We start from the raw sequence: 18,891 nt of genomic DNA on the forward strand, positions 1-18,891 counted from the left end.
TAAAACACTCTTCCCTACCTTCTCCTATTCATCCTCTGCTCTCACTCAAATCCCATTCTTAAAGGGGCTATCTCTAACCCACTCAATCTAATGATCTCCCCTGTTAATTCTTCTCAGGGCATATCATTTCTTGGCTCCAAAACATCCACCACAAGTTTTATTACATATTCCTTTCTGTGTTGCTCCCAAGAAAATATAGTAACAAGCTCCTTGAATTCCAGTGATGGGTTACTGCTTTTTGTTTTTAATGGCTTTATTAAGGTATAATTTGCATATCATAAAATTCACTAATTTCAAGCACACAATTCAATGATGTAAATTTACAGAATTATGTAAGCATCACCAAGTGATAGCTTGGGTTTTGCTTCTTGATTTATTTCTGACATTTAGAAGGATATAAATAAATATATGATGCCTGTATAAATCATCTGATAATAAGTTACCCTTGGAATCCATTACTACTAATATCTATTTAGTGTACTATGTGATTATGAGTTGGTGCATTAAAACTGCCTTTACTACATTCCATTCCAAATAGCCTTCATTATTTTCATTTCCAGACAAAGTCAGGTCTTCATAAGTCCTCAAAGTGAACCTACTCACATATTAGCGTACTGCCTCACTTGCGGAACATTGACTCAGGTCAAGTTCATGTGTACGTACATTTCCTTTTCTCCATCAAGTAACCCACTCCTCTGCTCCTAGTCATATTAACAAAACACTTTATAAACAAAGAAAAGTTCAGGAGCAGTAATCTTACTCACTGCTGAGGAAAGCGTCTTCACTTAATGGGTGCACCTTTGTAACAGTGAAGTGAAGGAAATAAGTCCTTGGTACTGATATATATCTAGATGAGATCTAAATTTAGTGTCTTACTAAATAACTGGAAACCTCTTCTTTCAAATATAAAATCTATCTCTTTGCTGTTTATCCATCTATAAAACAAATTTTCTAAAATTTCAGTACAGATATTTCATTCATTTTAAGAACCAGAAGTGGGGGTGGCTCCATAGTGTAGTGATTAGCATGTCTGCTTTACATGCAGAAGATCCTGGGTTTGCGCCCCAGGTAGAGCCACGGACCATACCCAGGGGGCGCCAGGCCCCGGGGGTGCTCGCCCCGAGCATGTGGGAGGAGACGCCTCACCTTAGAGATCCAGTTCTTAAAGGGAAACAGCAACGTCTATAGGTCAGGGGTAAAAGTGGGGTGCAAGGAGAGGAGTTAAAGAAGGGGAAAAAAAAGAACCTGAAGGTTTTCAGATTTAATAAAAGATTTAATCATGTACAAAATAACTTGAAAAGTTATTTTAAAATACTTTTTTTTAAAGTAACTCAACAAAAAAGAAACAAAAACCAATTCAAAAATGAGCAAAGGGCTTGAAGAGACAATTTTTTCAAAAAAAAAAAAAAAAGAAATGAAAAGATGTTCAACATCACTATCTCTAAAGGACATGCAAATCAAAATCACCATACCAGTTGGCCCCGTTAGTATGGCTATTATCAAACAAACCAACCAAGCAACAAAAAGAGATAGTTAACAATGGTTGGAGAGGAAGAGACAATATGGAGAAATCAGAACCCTTGTGCACTGCTAAATGGGAATGTAAAAGATGCAGCAGGCCTGGAAAACAGTTTGGATGTTCCCCAAAAAGTTGAACATAGAATTACCATCTGATTCAGTATAAAGCCAAGGTATATAAAGTTGACTCTTGAACTACTCAAAGCTAGAGGCGCTGACACCTGAGCAATTGAAAATCCACATATAACTTCTGACTCCCAAAAATGTTACTAATAGCCTACTGTTAACCAAAAGCCTTACCAATAACATAAAGTCTATTAAACATATTTTACATGTTACATGTGTTATCTACTGTATTCTTACAATAAAATAAGCTACAGGATAGAAAATGTTACTAAGAAAATCAAAAGGAAGAGAAAATACATTGAGTATTTATTGAAAAAAATACTTGCACTTCAAACACATGTTGTTCGAGAGTGAACTGTACTCCTAGGTACATACCCCAAATCCATTCCTACATATATAACCAAAAGAATCAATCGAAATCAGGGACTCAAATAGACACTTACTTGTACACCAATGTTCACAGCAGCATTACTATGTGAAGCATTACTTTGGGCTTCACAAAAGCCAAAAGGTGGTAACAATTCAAACATCCATCAACAGATTAATGCATAAACAAAATGCATAAACACAATGGAATATATTTTTCAGCCTTAAAAAAAAAATTTTGATACACACTACAACATGAATGAACCTTGAAAATAAGCTAAATGAAATAAGCCAGACATAAAAGGACAAATGTTATATGATTCTACTTATATGAGGTACCCAGAATTGGCAAATTATAGAGAAAGCAGAATAGAAATTATCAGGGACTGGGGGGGAATGTAGAATTATTGTCTGAAGAGATTCTGCTTGGGATAATGAAAAAGTTCTGGAAATAGATAGTGATAATGATTGCACAACAATGTGAATGTACTTAATGTCAATGAACTGCACACTTAACGGTTAAAATTATAAATTTTGTTATGTATATTAACACAATTTTTTTTCAAAGTATAGCTACAGCAATTTATACTATTATTTCCCAAATATTATAGTGTACAACGAAGGAGGAAGCCATACACAGACTGAGATTATTCATAAATGATAAAAGTATTTGTCATTTTACTGGTGGAGAAAAACTGACAAGTTGCAATGCATTCATTTCAGCCATTTTCTCCGTCCTAAAACAATGGCATTCTAAAACAAAAGAAAACACTGAAACATTTACTTCACCTAATGAAGAATTTTATGACACTGTGACATGCCTTTTTACATCTTTTCAAGAATTTAAGCTGTGTCACAGATCCCTAATTGGCAACACAAATTGGAGAAAATAGTGTCCTAATTTTAAAAGCATCACAGATAAAGAAGGGGCTCCTGATGGACACACAAATAATGACCAGTTCATTCAATTCCATTCAACAAGTACTAACTAAGTGCATAGTACCTGCAAGAAAGCCAAGCCAAATATTCCAAGGTTACAAAAAGGAAAGTTGATGACACAGACTCACATTAACGTAGAAAGTCAATAATTCAAAAATATTCTTTAATGCCTGTGTTTAAAAGTACGTGCATTCCAGTTATTTAATGTACACAGTCGGCAATACTGTGGTTCCGGTTATCATTTCTAAATTATCAGCAACTAGAAAGGTAAATGTCCAACACTTTAGGTACTTTGTTCACTGATTAGACGGCATAATAGGGAACCTAATGAAATTATGCAACTGCCTTTCTAAAACTCAAGTTTTTTATTTTATACAAACAAAAGTTTACCAATTTCCCACTGGGCAAGTGTGCCAACCGATTCAATTTCCTATAACCTTATCTCGGAAACGAGGTTCGCCATCTGAAACTCAATGCTGTGCCCTCTCTGGCCTGACCTATGCAGAGTGCATTCTAGACAAGTACCCAGAACAACATCAGCCCAATTTTGGCTATACTCTCTGACCGATTTAAGGAAGTCAGCAACCACTCATCTCACGTGATCTTAAAAAGGGGCGCAGTTGAGCCCGGAATAAACCACAATCCTTTTTTTCTGCATCGACTTCACTGCCCAACACGAAGGAAGTGGGCAGGGATATGGCTCAGGTCCGATGTGCAGGGAGGCTTGCAAACAAGCGTGGGTTGCTGTGCCTTCTTACTTTGGGGGAGCTAGGAGGTGAGAAGACACACCCGCTCACGCGCACTGCAGCGGCTGAAAAATCGAAGACTGCCACACCCCCCAACAGCTAGGGGCACGGCTTCATTTCCTCTCGCTTGAGGGGGAAAAAGGGGCTATCTCTACGAAACGCCCCACCTGCGGGGCACAGTCCAGGATCCCCACCACCCCGACGTTCAACGCCGTTGAGCCCGGCGCGGGTGGACACCGCGGTGCGGGGCGGCCGAGGGGGGAGGGCCACCGCGACTGGAAACCCGCGCATGCGCAGATACGGGTACCCGCCCGTTCTCCTACCGTTGGAACCGCGACGCCCCGTTCCCCGGCCGCGGCCGCTTCTCCAGGACCCGCGGCGACGAAAAGAGGGCGAGAATTGAGGCCCCGAGCGGCTCCGCGGCCGACGAGCCTCTTCTTGAGGCAACCGCTGGCGGGAGGCTGAAGCAACTGCTGAGGCGCGGGGCCAGCCCGATAAGCGACCCCCGGATGCCCCCGGCGGTGGCGGCGGCGGAGACGCGGAAGAGGGGGCGGGAGCGGCGACGGAGGCAGCGGCTGAGGCGCAGAGCCTCCCAAACGGCGAGCGGGAGAAGAGCGGAGGGCGGAGGGCGGGCAGGGGCCGAGCCGGACGTGACGTGTGGGGGCGGAGCGAGGGCGGGGCTACTCCGTATCCCCTTGCCTCTGCGGGCTTTAGAAACGCCGTGCTTCTCCCAAATTTGGACCCTGAGTTAGGGTGCGAGAAACCCGGCACGGGCCTGTGGGAGGTGTCTGGGGGTCCTCAGTCTGGGGTGGTTGGAGAGAAGAGAGAGGAAATGGGAGGAGATATAGAAGCTATAAAGGACAAATCCGGAAAACCGAGGTCGCTCTTGGTCTCTGCGGAGGGGGCCGAGGCCCCTTGTAGAGGCCAGAATAACAGGGGTGCCAGTATCCAGATGAGAAGCACCGAGACCTTAACAGAAAATCTCCGGGCAGACCGAGGCGGTGACTCACGTGCCCATTCCCAGCGATAGAGATTAGATCCGGGACCCTGCCCACTCCCAACCTTGCCTTCTTCACCTAAGGACGTGACCTAGACTCCAGAGAGAACACAGATGCTTCTGGTGCCTAGAGCGTCTGGGAATATGAAAGCCGATAAGTGACATGCTCACAGGGAGCTTCCTATGTTAAACCAGAGTTTAAAAGGCAGAGAGGAAAGGAGGCAAAAAGAATGAGGAGCTCTCTGAACCTCGAGAGTCTGTCCTTGCATAACCACCCAGACTGACCCCGCAGCTCCCACATGCTCACGAAGGTATGACTATTCGGCCAATCTCTACTGTGCTTTAGTCTGTTAAAGGCATTGAGACCTTACATTGGGTAAAATGCAGTATGCTGCCTTTGGACTCCCTGACGGCGGTTAGATCCACACCTGCGCAAAGAACTCTGGGTGTCTGAAAATATAAACCACCACGATTCAGTTGTCCCCTACCTGCCTGAGCTGGAAGTCAGTAACACGGAAAATGTAAAACAAGAACACTCATGGAACTTGGGACATGATTTAAGAAAAAGAAAAAGTCACCCTATGAGATGATCTGTAAATGTTACAGAGGCCAAGGTGGCTCCCAAATTTCATCAGAGTAAAATAAATACTCTGTAACCTAAGTGTCACATGCCCAGTTGATGCTGTCATAAAAGAAGGGTGGGTCCATAAAGAATCTAGAACCAGCACAATCTGATAAGAATGTATTGTGGGTTCCCACTCTGTCCAGGAGAGATTACTGAGTCTAATGACCAGGACCAATACCCATTATCAGAAAAGTTAAAAAAACTTAATTTAGATTCAGTCACTCAGTCAACAAATAACTACTGAATGCTTACTATGTTCTCGTCTCTTGGGATGCATCAGCAAATATGATCCCTGCCCTAATATTCAGTTTATATCCTAGCAAACTTAAATTCTGGATATCCTTTATGAACATATAAAGGCCCATGCCATGATTCTATATTCATAAGTAGGCTTCCCATCATTCAAGGGAGTCTAGAGTAAATCCCACCTAGTAAGATACAATTGTCCGAGGCACGTGACTTGTACTAGTTACACTAGCTATATAGTTTTTCTCAAATTCACATCATGGTTTATAAATCAGCCTCTGTTCATTGGGTTGAATTATAAAGTTGTTTTATCCAAATTAATTTCTTAGTCTGATTAAGTTTGAATGAAGTGAAACATAAGTTTCTAAATATGCCAAACTAAGCTCCAAACAATCCCTGATTTCATAAAAGCCCTGTCAAGATGCAACCTATGCAGTCAGCCTTGTATCTCTCTTTAAACATTTTAAATGGAAACTTTACCTGTGATTCCATGCTTGAAAAACTGGAGAAATGATTGTTTCTAAAGCTTAATCATAAGCTAGTAAAAATTATAAGAAGTGGAAGTAAAAATCTTGAACCCGCCCCACCTATGCAACATAGGCTTGTGGTGACATAACTGACTGTAATAGGTACATTACTCTGAGTATGAAACACAAGACTGTAAGCTCCCAGAGCACAGAGACTCCTTTGCATTTATGTGCCATGCTCCCAAAGCATCAGCTCTTAAAAAACAAATGAATTGATTTAATGACCATTTTCCTCAGTAAAACTCAAGAAAATATCCTTGGAAGATTTTTTTTCCAAATCCTACTTTATAGTAAGTAACCCTTATGCTCAACATAGAAGATTCAGAGATAAAATTTAAAAAACAAAACAAACTTTAGTTTTATCTTTTGCCATCCCTTTAAACGTGTCAAATGGGAGTAGATCTGTCATGCACCTGATTCAGGCAGGTTCCATAAGTTCTGTGGTCCCTCTTAGAACAAAGTCCTATGGTCATCGAGTCACAAAGAGTGAAACTTTTCCTTCTCCTCCAGCTGCTTGCCGTGGAGAGGCATCATGCCTGGTCTTTCTAGTTCTCTCTCAGCTTACCAAACAGAGCCAAAGGCAGGGAGGGGAAAAGGAAAGTTTTTAACTTTTACTTCCATGTGAAGGTTTAACACTCTGGGATCTGGTAGATGTTTAAAATTGCCTTTTGCCTTTTTTTTTTTTTCTGATGGATACTTTATGGTTATTTCAAAAACCACTACCATCGCCATTCTGTAGTGGTTTCCCACACATAGTTGCCTTGATCTAAGCAAAAGCACTCTATTTTGGCAGTTCTTTACTTCCTCTTTCAGACCCTAGGAATGTGCTGGCCCACCTTCAACTTCTTGAAACCTGTTTTTCTCTATAAGGGCCCTGTCAGATAGGACCTAAGATAGCTGCCATATTGCTCTGCAAGGTTGTACACTTTGTGCCCTAGGGAGGGCCATTCACATCATCCTAGGTAAAGATTTGTATATTTATTTTGACAGTTTTCCAGAAGGTGGCAGTAAAGTGTTTTGTCCAAACTAAATTAGTGTGACTTTTCTAATGGATGGAAGTAAAGTTTCTGGATGAAGGAGAATGTTTTTCTGATGATACTTTTAGGCTAGTGGCAGCTCTGTATGGTCCACGCCTGGTCCACAGGAAGCTCTCATGCACATCTTGCCCAAGCTAACTTGGGAGTATAGGCCAATCCCAGGGCAGCTTCAGCATTCTGCTGCTCTGCTGCCAAAACAGCTGCCAGCCCTTCTCTCTTCCTCTCCTCGATACTTTCCTGGCAGGAATCACACACAGGTCTCACTACAAGCGTACTCCAAATAGTTCCATTTTAGGTCCCTCTCATCACTCAGCTTGAGGTAAGAAGCAGGCAGACATCTGAAGTAAGGATCACAGCATATCAGTAACAGTCTTCAAAGAGATACTCAATAATTCTCACTTGACCTTTTATAACTTGCTATGAGAATTTAGTTATCTACCTGATTTTGTCTAAATCTTCTCATTTCTAGTGAGACTCCAGTTCAGAAATTACTTTAGTGAGGGTTTTTGGGGAAAAAGGGGGAAGAATTGTTAGGTTTTTTGGTAATATCTTGGTGCTCAGGTTAAAATAGTTCTCAACTGGGGATGATTTTTTTTTTTTTGGTCATGTTTGGAAGCATTTATGGTTGCCAAAACAGGAGAGGTACTATTAGCATCTCATGGGGAGAGGTCAAGGATGCTGCTAAACATCCTACAATGCACAGGATAGCCTTCCCCACAAGGAATTATCTAGCTGAAAGTGTAACTTCCAATTTAATATCTTGTAACAAAATGGAATTTCTATACTTGGCAGTTACTATGAGAATAGCTCTAGCTGTTTGGCCAGGGCGAAAAGTGACTGGTATGATTCTAAGACTTCCTCTGGAGGTGAGGCCTGCCAGGAAAATTATTATTTGAGATTTTTAATGTTATTTCTTTGCAAGATGACTTTTATAGCCCAGGGAAACAAACATTTTACCCAACTTATCAAGCAGAGGCTTTATGCCTCTCAGAAGTAATGTCATGAGTCAAATCACCATAAAAAGAATATATACTTGCTGCAACTCAAACCATGTCCTAGATGTCAGGGAGGACTTCAGCATGCCTGCCTCCCCAAGGTCACCAGTGTCACTGGGATGAGACCAAAGTCAGAGAGTAGCTCTGTCTCTGTAGCCACTTTACAACTAATACCCTTATTATTTAAAGACTGCAAATGGATTTCTTCCCCCCCCATTCCCCACCATAGATAAGTTTGATTGAAGTCAGTTTTTCCGGAAGTATCAGAATGTTGAACCCATCTCTTATACCATCAATAAGGAAACTTTCATTATTCATGTGCCCTTCTCACCCTCACTAATCTCATCTGTGACGAAGACTATTTGAGTAGTAGCATACAGATTAACTTTTGTTCAGTCAAGGATGCTGTTATCTTTTTTAATACAATGTTCATAAGACACAAGCCACAGTAGCCAATAAGGGCCAAAAAGACATATCCCATCCCCGCCAATTCTATCACCACTTAAAAAGTAAAATAGACACAACAAACATTCAATACTTATGAATGTTGGACTTAGAATAAGAATATTGAACTTGTAAAAATAAGAAAAACTTGTAACGAGAACCTGCATTTGAGTTTCAGCCATGTGACTCTGGTTAAGTTTTAATCTAAATGCACCTTAGAGTCTCCATTGGTAAAATAGGAAAAATAATACTGAAATGAATTGGTATGCATAAAAGTGTTTTATAAGCCGTATACTACAAGTTTTTTCACTCCTCCTACACTCTTTCAGAGGCTTAAAGAAGGCTCTGGAAATGTTTTCCCACCATATCTGGGTTTTTATTGCTTTTGATGAGACCCCGTATGGAAACCTTTCTTGGCAGAAGTTCCTAAATACTTGTGCATTTATTTTACTTTTTAAATTTTTTTAAATTTATTTTTATTTTATTTTTCTATGATGACATTGGTTAGTGAAACCCAGTAAGTTTCAGGTGTACAATTTAGCAGTAAGGTATATATATATTGCATTGTGTGTTCACCGCCAATAGTTAGATTTCTTTCTGTCACCACATATTTGACTCCTTTTACCCTATCTACCTCCCTTGTCCATTTATTTTTAAATGAAAACCAAGAACCCCCAAGCTCTTGGTGCCGTTTTTAAGACCTTCTGAACCTTGTAAATTACAATAAATACAAGCACACCTCCTCCCTAGTTAGAAGCATATTTACACTGCCCACTTACAGAATAAGATATAAATGTAGATAGGGATAGGAAAATATATGCATTTTTTGTGTGCAGGAAAAACTACTGCACAGGGAGATGTTGTAACGACTGACTCCCGCTGAGCAGCAAAATGCTACCAAATTCAATCAAACTTAGTAATTTCTCTTTCTCGAAGTACTCATCTTTATCAGGAAAAAAAGAGAGGACTAAAATCCCAACAAAATCAAAATCTTCTGATAAAGAAGCAACTCACCATTAGAGAGTGGTATTGCTGGCTCTTCTGAGGAATGCAGTGGAAATCTGTCTGTGCCACTTTACCCAGGATCACTGTGCCAGTGTGCAAGAATGCATGTTCTTCATGAACAAAAAAATATTACTAGCTGCAAAGAGAAGAAACTGTTACAGGGTGTACAAATCCCACGCCAACATCCAAAATAATGGCAAATACTGTTCTGATCTCAGCAACCCAAAGTAACCTTTATGCCATTTATTTATTCAACACATGTTTCTTGAGCAACTACTATGGGCCAAGCACTATGTTAGGGTATATAATCATGATCTCTGCCCTGGAAAACCTTCATCATACATATCTCTGGAATGCAAATATTTTTGAAATAGAACCAAAGTTAACATAATGTTGATTTCAGCTTCTATATTCACTCATGCAGCCACCAATGTCATCCAGTTTAGAGAGCTGGAACAATTGACAGTAACTGTCATCTTTGCCAAGTCCACATTTTTCGGCTTGATAATTTGAAATTCAGTGTATGACAACAACATAAACCAATGAGATCATCAGCTATAAGACTAAGTTGTTTTGGCTTCTTGATTAAATTCCCGTAATCAACTAGATATTTTTTCCACAGTCAGAACTTACATTGTTTTTTTTTTTTTTTTTTTTAACAAGCTATCCCTTTCTCCTCTTCCCTCTCCCTGTATCTATGTAAGGGGAAGAAAAAAGTGCACAGGGATTCAATGAGATTATGACCATCACAAAATCATGGGCTTTCCACTGCCCCTTTATCCAAAAATCCAGGTAAGAGCATCTCACCATTTGGCATACCCTACCTCTTCCTTAGAGGCCTTCGGCTTTTGGGCCTTCCTACCATCTGACTAGTCAGGCTCCTTCTCAAACTCCTTCCACTGGGACCACACCTTCTGCAACAAACTGACAACCCAAATATTTGTAGGTTACAATCTAACTGTGTACAACCATATTTTTGCCAAACATTTACACCTGACTGCTCTTTCCACTAAAGACGAGGATGTGATGATTGCAGAAGCATTTAGTGTTTTCCCAATCCTCAAGCTCATCAGCAGAGATGCTCTGAAGCATGAAGGCTCACACTCTTATTTTAGGCTTTCATAGTGAGAGAGAAACCAAACTGTGTACACAGGGGAGAACTGGTATAGTTATTATGGATGTGATTTATTATCCCTATTAAAGCATGGCACTGTCTGTATCCTAAATAAGTTTCTTACAAAAAACAAGTACCATAAAAACAGTCATTGAAAAAAAATGGCCCTTAGTTCAACCAAATTTGTTATTTAATAAGGTTTAACTATTTGTTTCTTCTTGTTTGCTTTATAATTGTTTTCCTCCACCTGGAATACTTTGATACTTCTTATTCATACATTTAAAAAATATTTATTGGGTTCCTAGTATGTGCCAGGTTCTGTGTTAAGTGCTGGAGACACAGCAGTGAACACACTAGGCGTGATTCCTGCCTGGTGGTGAACACAGTATAATTATGCCCGTAGCATGGCAGACTCCCACTTATTGTTCAATGAGCCTAAGTTCAGCGTAAGTGTGGTGTCACTTTATCTGGACAGTCTCTGTGACCTTATCTAGGTTAAACAGGGCATCCATATTCTCTAGGCCCCTAGCAGCTTGCCCAGATCACATTGGCAACCCCCCCAAAACTAAGACTCGGAAGGTCTATATCTTCAGTGTGAGAACAAGGAAAAACCTACAGGGGAAAAGGTAAGGATATCTGACTGTCTTCACGTTAACTATGGATGGAATAGAAAAAAATAAAACTCTTCTCTGAGAATTCCTAAACAAGTTTGCAAACATATTGCGAGGACCCAGAATTTCACACTAACTGTGTGACATAGAAAAACCCTGAGCTGAAAACTATAAAAGTGATCACTTTAGTGCCCCCAGGCATCTCATATAAGCAAAAGTAAATCCTCTCTGGAAATGCTACAAGTAAGTTTCCAAAAAGTATGACTTGATAATAAATTAAAACACAAAAAAATTAAAACACAAAAAAACACAAGAAAATGATGAATTTCATAATAATACCTGCAATGACTACAAATATTCTATTTCAGATATTTCAGATTCTATTTCAGAATATAAAGAAGGTATATGTGTGATATTGTGATATAATAAGAAATATGTATTTTGTCTTTGTCTCAAGTTCCTGGTACAGACCTCCTAAAACCCTTGTGATTTACTGAGTGATAGAGGTGAGAGGAGTATATTTTGCTATTCATAATAGATCCCTTTCTATCACACCTGAGTTTATGCTAATGAGGTGACTTAAGGTGTTGTCCCTAGCTAGCCTCGGGAAGGGGCTGATGCCAGAAAGTCCAAATGATTAGAAGGTTGGAACTTTCAGCTCCGCCCCTGACCTCCAGTGAAAGGAGGGGAGTGGAGATTAAGCTATATAAAAACTCTTGAATAAGATTTGATGAGCTTCTGGGGTGGTGAATAGGCCCATGAACCGGGACAATTGTACACCCCAAAAGCCTCAGGGACAGAAGCTCTTGAGCTCAAGACTTTTCTAGATTTCATCCTACATACCTCTTCATCTAATTGTTCACTTGTATCCCTTACAATATTCTTTATAATAAACCAATAATAGAAAGTAAAGTGTTTCCCTGGGTTCTGTGAGCCATTATAAGCAAATTATTTAACCTGAGAAGAGGGTCAGAAGTGTGGGTAACCCATAGACCCACTACTTGTGATTGGTATCTGAAGTGGGAGGCAGTCTTGTGGAACTGAGCCTTTAACCTTTGGGTCTGTGCTAACTCCAGGTGGTTAGTGTCAGAATTGAATTAAATTGTAGGAAACTCCATTGGTGTTCACAGAGAATTGGAGAATTTTGGGTGTGCAAAACCCACACATTTGGTGTCAGAAGTGGTGTGAGTTAAGAGAAACAGTTTTTTCTTCAGTATATATAATATTTTTTAAAGGAACTATAGGAAATAAAGATAACAAAGGGATAAGAGATTAGCAAAATTGACCAGGCAAATTTGAAAAAGAGTCAAATGAACTTACAGAAATAAAAAATATGATAATTGAAATTAGAAACTCAAAAGACAGGTTAACCATCAGATATAACAGCTAGTTAACTGAAAGATCATCTGAAGAATTTGCACAATATAACACACAGAGAAAAAGAAAGGGAAAACATGAAAGAGAAGTTGAATTGCATTGACAGTGGGGTAAGAAGTTTCAACAGATGTCTAAAAAGGATTCAAGAAGGAGATATTAGAGAGAATGGAAGAAAGGCAACATTCAAAGAAATAATGGCTAAACATTTTCCAGAATTGATAAATAACCTAAATTCTGGAATACCAAAAATTGCCATGTTGGAAAATAGAAGGAGTCTACTGCCATGCTATCCTGAACACGCCTGATCCCATCTGATCTCAGAAGCTAAGCACGGTTGGGCCTGATTAGTACTTGGATAGGAGACCACCTAGGAAGACTAGGTGCTGTAGGTGTAAAAAAATAAATTAAAATAAGGGATCATAAGCTGACAAGGTCCTTGCAATCTGTGAGAGTCAACCAAGGGTTGCCTCGCCCCACCCCCCCCACACACACACACAAGAAAAATTTAAAGAAAATAAAATGAAATCCACACTTAGTTGACTCACTGTGAAAGTTCAGGACATCAGGGAAAGAAGAGATTCTAAAATCAGGCAGCAAGAAAAGACAGATTAATCTTCAAAGAAATGACAATTTGGCTGATAGCTGACCTTTCAGTAGCAATAATGGAAGTCAGAAGACATCAGAATATATCTTCAAAATGTTAAGAGAAAATTGCCATCAACTCCAAATTCTATACCCAGTTAAAGTACATTTTAAAGATGAGACAAAATAAAAACATTTCAGATAATACAAGATTTGAAGAATCAGATAAAATTTAAATTAAAAAAAACGTACTACCAATAGATGTTCATTAAAGGTAATGCCAAAGGATATACATGTGGAAAAAGGAAAGTAATTACAGGAGGAAGTTCCAAAATGCAAGAAGTATTGGTGACCAAAGAAAACTGTAAACATGTTATAAATCTAAATGAACATTGGCTGTCTAAATTAATAGCAATAATGTCTAAATTCAACTATTACTGAATAAGTCACATATATGGGGAGAGGGTGAATGGAGTATTATAATACTTTAAGGGGATGCTAAATATATCAAAGTCATAATTAGTTGAGTTAAATATGTCAAAATTTCTATGTAATCACTAAAATAAAACTGTATATAACTTCCAGTTTATTACAGATGATAAAATAGAATGGGAGGCACTTAATCCAAAAAAATAGATAAGAAATTTTAGGAGCAGAAAAAATAGTAAAAAAATAGAGGAAATAAATCCAAATATATTAGTAATTACAATCAATGTAAATATATTAATTCTTCAATGAAAAGCAAAAAATGTCAAACAAGTTTTTAAATGTAGCTAAATGTTTACTACAGACATAATTAAAACATAAGAACACAGAAAGGTTAAATTTAAAAAAAAGATTAAGAGTATATATATTTTTTCAAAATAGTTTAATATAAACATACCCTAAACTTCATCAGTGTTGCTCATACCCAATAAAATGTGTGAACATAGGCATTGAAAGACAAAATATACATTTCCACGTTTTTCATAATGTAAACTTAAGTAGCTATCAATGATAGAATAATGAATAATAAATTCTAGTATATTTATACCATATAATATTATACAACAATGAAAATGATCAAACTACAGCTACAAGCAACAACATGATGAACCACATAAAAATAATTTAAATGAAAGAAGCCAAACACAAACACATACTGTATGATTCCATTTAAAAAATTTCAAAAGCAAGGAAAACTAAACTCTGGATTTAGAAGTCAGGATTTCAGTTAAGAAGAGAAGCCTTTTTTGGGAAGGAAAGAGTTAGTGATTGAGAGAAGGATCATGGGGGAATGTTCTGTATCTTAACCTAGGAGGTAGCTGCATGAGTATATTTGCTTCAGGACAATTCATCCAGCTGTCTTATGATTCGTACACTTCTCTATATGTATTTTATACTTGAAAAAATTTTTTTTAATTCTCTATGATTTTTTAATTAAAACTAAACATAATTGTTCTCCCCCAAAAGCAAACTAAACCATCATATTTAGGGTTACATATTTAGGTGGAAAATATATTTTTAAAAAAGGTCAAGAAGTGATTAACATAGAAGTCATGGTAGTAGTACCTTTGGGAGGAGGGGAAAGAGTGGGTTGTCTGAGTGTTAAACAGTGTTCTGTTTCTTGATTTGAGTGGTAGTTACATGGGTGTTTGTATTAAGTTATTATTGAGCTGTGTATATCTTTGTTTTGGGCATTTTTCTATATGAACATTACACAATAAAAAGTATTTTAAAATAAGCTTTTTAAAACAGATAATATAAAAGAATGTCTTCGTGATTCTTAAACAAAACACAAACTCTTTCACCATAGGGAAAAGATTGATAAATTCAGTTGCATTATATCTGACACCATAAAAAGAGTGACAATTCAAGGCAAAGGACTGGAAAAGTCAGTTACAAAATATCCAACTTGAAAAAAGTACTGTTATCCATATTAGATATAGTACTCCGAGAAATCAATTTAAAAAATTTTAAAAGACAATCCAAAGAAATTGCACCAAGAAAACCCCATTTTTTATAAATCCTGCAAATAAGGGGAAATACAAATGGCCAATAAATGTATGAATAAATATTCAACCATATTATTATCCAGGGAAAAAGCAAAGTAAAATGAAATACAATCACCATCATACACCCACTAGAAGAGCTGAAATTAATAAATCTAATAAATCTAGTACCAAGTTTTGACAGAGATGTGGAGACAGTAGATATGTGATACACAAAGACCACAAGGGAAACTTTGGGGAAGGCGTGTTGTCACATCTTATTTCTTGAACTGGGTGGTGGTTACACAAGCATTTGCTTTAGAATTCTTTTTTATATTGTACATTTATAGTTTCTGCCCTTTTTTGACTTGCATTCATTTTTCAACTTTAAAAGTTGGAAACAGTGGGGAGCTTAAGTGGTAATATCTGAGTTACCTTATTTGCTTCTGAAGTTCAGCTTAGAAATATTGATACATGCCCATAGTTTAATGTCCAGAGAATATATTTAATAGTCATTTTGTGTTCAAACACTGTCAATATATCAAAATAAGGGTCTTTATTCTTCTCATTTGCTCAGAAAACAACTCAGACTTGACAAATATGGAGTGAGCTATTTGTAAAAAAGAAAAGAAAAGAACAATAGTTTTTTAGATGATGAGCAGAACGAAGCATGTGGCAAAGGAGTACACAGAGGTGGCTATGGTAGGCAGAATAATGACATCTCAAAGATGTCCACATTCTACTCCCTGGATCCTGTGAATATGTTAGGTTGGTTACATGGCAAAAGGAAATTAAGGTTGCTAATCAATTGATCCAGAGCTAGGGAGATTATCCAGGTGAGCTTAATGTAATCACAGGGTCTTTATAAATGGAAGAGAAAGGCAAAAGAGGTTGGAGTAATTAGATGTGAGATTGACTTAATCTGGCATTACTGTCTTTGAAAAGAGAAGGAGGCCATAAGCCAGATTTTTCCCTAGAGCCCTGATTTTGGCCCAGTGAGACCCAAATCAGACTTCTGACCTACAGAACTGTAAGATAATAAATTTGTGTTGTGTTTTTTGTGTGTGGAATAATTGTAGATTTGTAGAAAAGTTGCAAAGATTGTACAGAGTGTTCCCAGCTTCCCTTAATGCTAGTACTTAATGCCTTTTTTTAAAAATAGACTTTAGAGCAGTTTTAGCTTCATGGCAAAATTGAGCAGAAAGTGCAGAGACTTCTTTTTTGGCCCTTGCCCCACATATGAATTTGTATTGTTTTAAGCCACTAAGTTTGTGGCAATTTTTTAGAGCAATATTGAAAAACTAATTCAATGGCAAATGGCATTTTTAGGAAGAAAAAAAGAGAGGTAGATGATTTAGGGATACATACATGTGTGGTAAAATGCTAAAGAAAAATAAGAGAATAATCCAAAATTCAGTATAATTGTTACTTCTAGTAGAGGATATGAAGCATATAGGTGGGATCCCACAGGACAGGGCTACACTAGCCTATAAGTCACCTCTCTGGGAACTAGAAAAAGGATCGTTCTCTGGGCAGATGAATTAGAAGATGACAGCCCAGTAAGCCCACAGCCTAGCAACAGACAGAGCCCTTGTACCCAAGGAAAAGTCTCCATCCTCCAGAAGGAGCTCTCTGCTCCTCTTGGCAAAGACCCCTGTGCAGCACCTGATTTGCACCACAGTGCTGGAAGCCCCACCAAGGACCTTCAGAGGTTTTGTAATATTCTACTTCTCAAGCTGGGTAGAGGGTACATGGGATTTGTTTTTCATAATTACTCTTCAAACTATGTATATATAAAAGTATATTATATAGAGTATACATAATATAGTTACATAATATATTCTTATGTAGATATTGTTCACAATTGTAAATGTTAAAATATTCAGCAATGTGATGAAATGTAGTACCATTGCACTCCATACAGACCTTTGCCAGTACTTCAGCACTACTCCCCCTCTGTCTACAATCTAAAAATCAGGGAGTTCTGAAGGATATTAAAGTGATGATTTTCTTAACTCCATGTAATCTCTTTTAAGAGTTGGGGCAAGCTACCCATGAACAGGAAAACAAGATCCCCCTTCTTTCAGCCTCATTCTTATTTTAAATAAAAGGTTTTATCTGTTTTCTCACCCAAATATTATACACAGTGGTAAAAGCTAAGTGTGTAAAACCACAGAGAAGTTAGTGGGCACCTGTAAGGCAAGAAAGCTCCCTGAGACCTAAAGAGGAATTTCATTATTAGGAATCTGATAAAATCTGACATGCTGGCCTGATAGGAAGCAAAGAGATAAACAGATGAATATGGAAGTTTCTGTGCCAGCACAGAAGTCTTGGATTCTGAGATACTGCAACTCCAGGATCGCTTTGACTCTTCCAAAAGAGCCCAGGACTTTTTTTTTCTTTCTTTTTTTAACAGCACAACTTGGGCAAAACATTTCCTGAAACACCTCTCCCTCACTCCCATGAAACACCTCTCCCTCACTCCCATGAAGTCCTGCTATCTTCAAGACTTCACTTTAGTTCACTGGTCTAACAATCCAAGCTCCAAACCATGAAGAGGAAGTTTTGCTTCTTACATAGAAGCTGTTCCCATCCTTCCAGACCTAAAAGTGCTAGGCTATACCCAACTATGATGCCAGATCAAAACAAGTACTCACAGAGGGACTGAAACATGGTCTGATTCACACCACTACCCTTTTTATCATTTTTTTTTCAAATACAGTAAGTCCTCACTTAATGTCATCAGTAGGTTCCTGGAAACTGATTTTAAGCAAAATGATGTATTAAAATAAAACAATTTTACCATAGATCGATTGATATAAACAGGAGTTAAATTCCTACAGCATATTTCTGGTCACAAAAACATCACCAAACTTCTAAATAAAGATGCCAAACACTTCTAATATTCGACATTGAAATAAATGTGAGCTATGCACACATTTAAGAAAGATTAACAAAAAACAAGTAAGACAATTATTCTCCAATCAGCTTATTCCACTTCGGGGTTTCGGGTAGGGCTGGAGCCTATCCAGGCAGATCAGGGTGCAAGATGGGACCCATCCTAGACAGGACACCCTTTCACCACAGGGCTCATTCATACACACACACACACACTCACTCTCTCAGACTGGGACAATATAAACTCACCAATTCACCTCACATGCCCATCTTTGGAATGTGGGAGAAAACCCTTACAAACATGGGAAGACATGCAAGCTCCACACAGTGGTTCTGGTAGGAATCAATATTTTTTTTCTCATTAATGTTATAATAAAATGACATTGAACAAAATGACATCATTTGAAGACCTGCTGCATGAAAATAATATATAGTCATCAGGAAAATTTTAAAAAATTAGAAGAATAAAGAATAAAAAGCAAAATTCTCTCTTTACCCTGTATTTTATTCCCTTACCTGGAAGTAAACCTTATGAGATATATCCTCCCAGGCCTCTTTTCACACAATTATAAAACGCACATGTTCACATAATTATTTTTCTTAATATAAATGAGATCATACCACGATGTACCATCATATGCTATTTATACATCATAATCCATAGAAATCTGTCTATATAAGTAAATTTAGGTTGTTGCCAGTTTTCTCTTTTAAAGACAGTAGTGTAAGAAATGCATACTTGTGTATTTTTGTGTATAACAGATTCCA

At 38.1% G+C, this 18,891-nt stretch overlaps 1 protein-coding gene and 1 pseudogene across 5 annotated transcripts in view; one reads left to right on the plus strand and one right to left on the minus strand.

Moving 5' to 3' along the window:
- Positions 1 to 4,325, minus strand: part of FAM13B (family with sequence similarity 13 member B) — a 72,048-nt gene extending 67,723 nt beyond the window's left edge. For 3 of the 5 annotated variants that reach the window (XM_039836110.1, XM_039836109.1, XM_039836107.1), the window contains exon 1: positions 4,019 to 4,324. The gene's annotated coding sequence lies outside the window, so the exon portion shown is untranslated. Of the gene's footprint in view, positions 1 to 4,018 lie in introns of all 5 variants that reach the window. The other 2 variants (XM_039836108.1, XM_039836106.1) reach the window with 1 other exon arrangement.
- An 8,621-nt stretch (positions 4,326 to 12,946) lies between these two features.
- LOC120581698 (uncharacterized) lies at positions 12,947 to 13,065 on the plus strand (annotated as a pseudogene).
- The last annotated feature ends 5,826 nt before the right edge of the window (positions 13,066 to 18,891 follow it).

This window comes from Pteropus medius, unplaced genomic scaffold (genome assembly GCF_902729225.1).
Source record: "Pteropus medius unplaced genomic scaffold, Ma_sr-lr_union100, whole genome shotgun sequence".
Lineage (NCBI taxonomy): Eukaryota > Metazoa > Chordata > Mammalia > Chiroptera > Pteropodidae > Pteropus > Pteropus medius.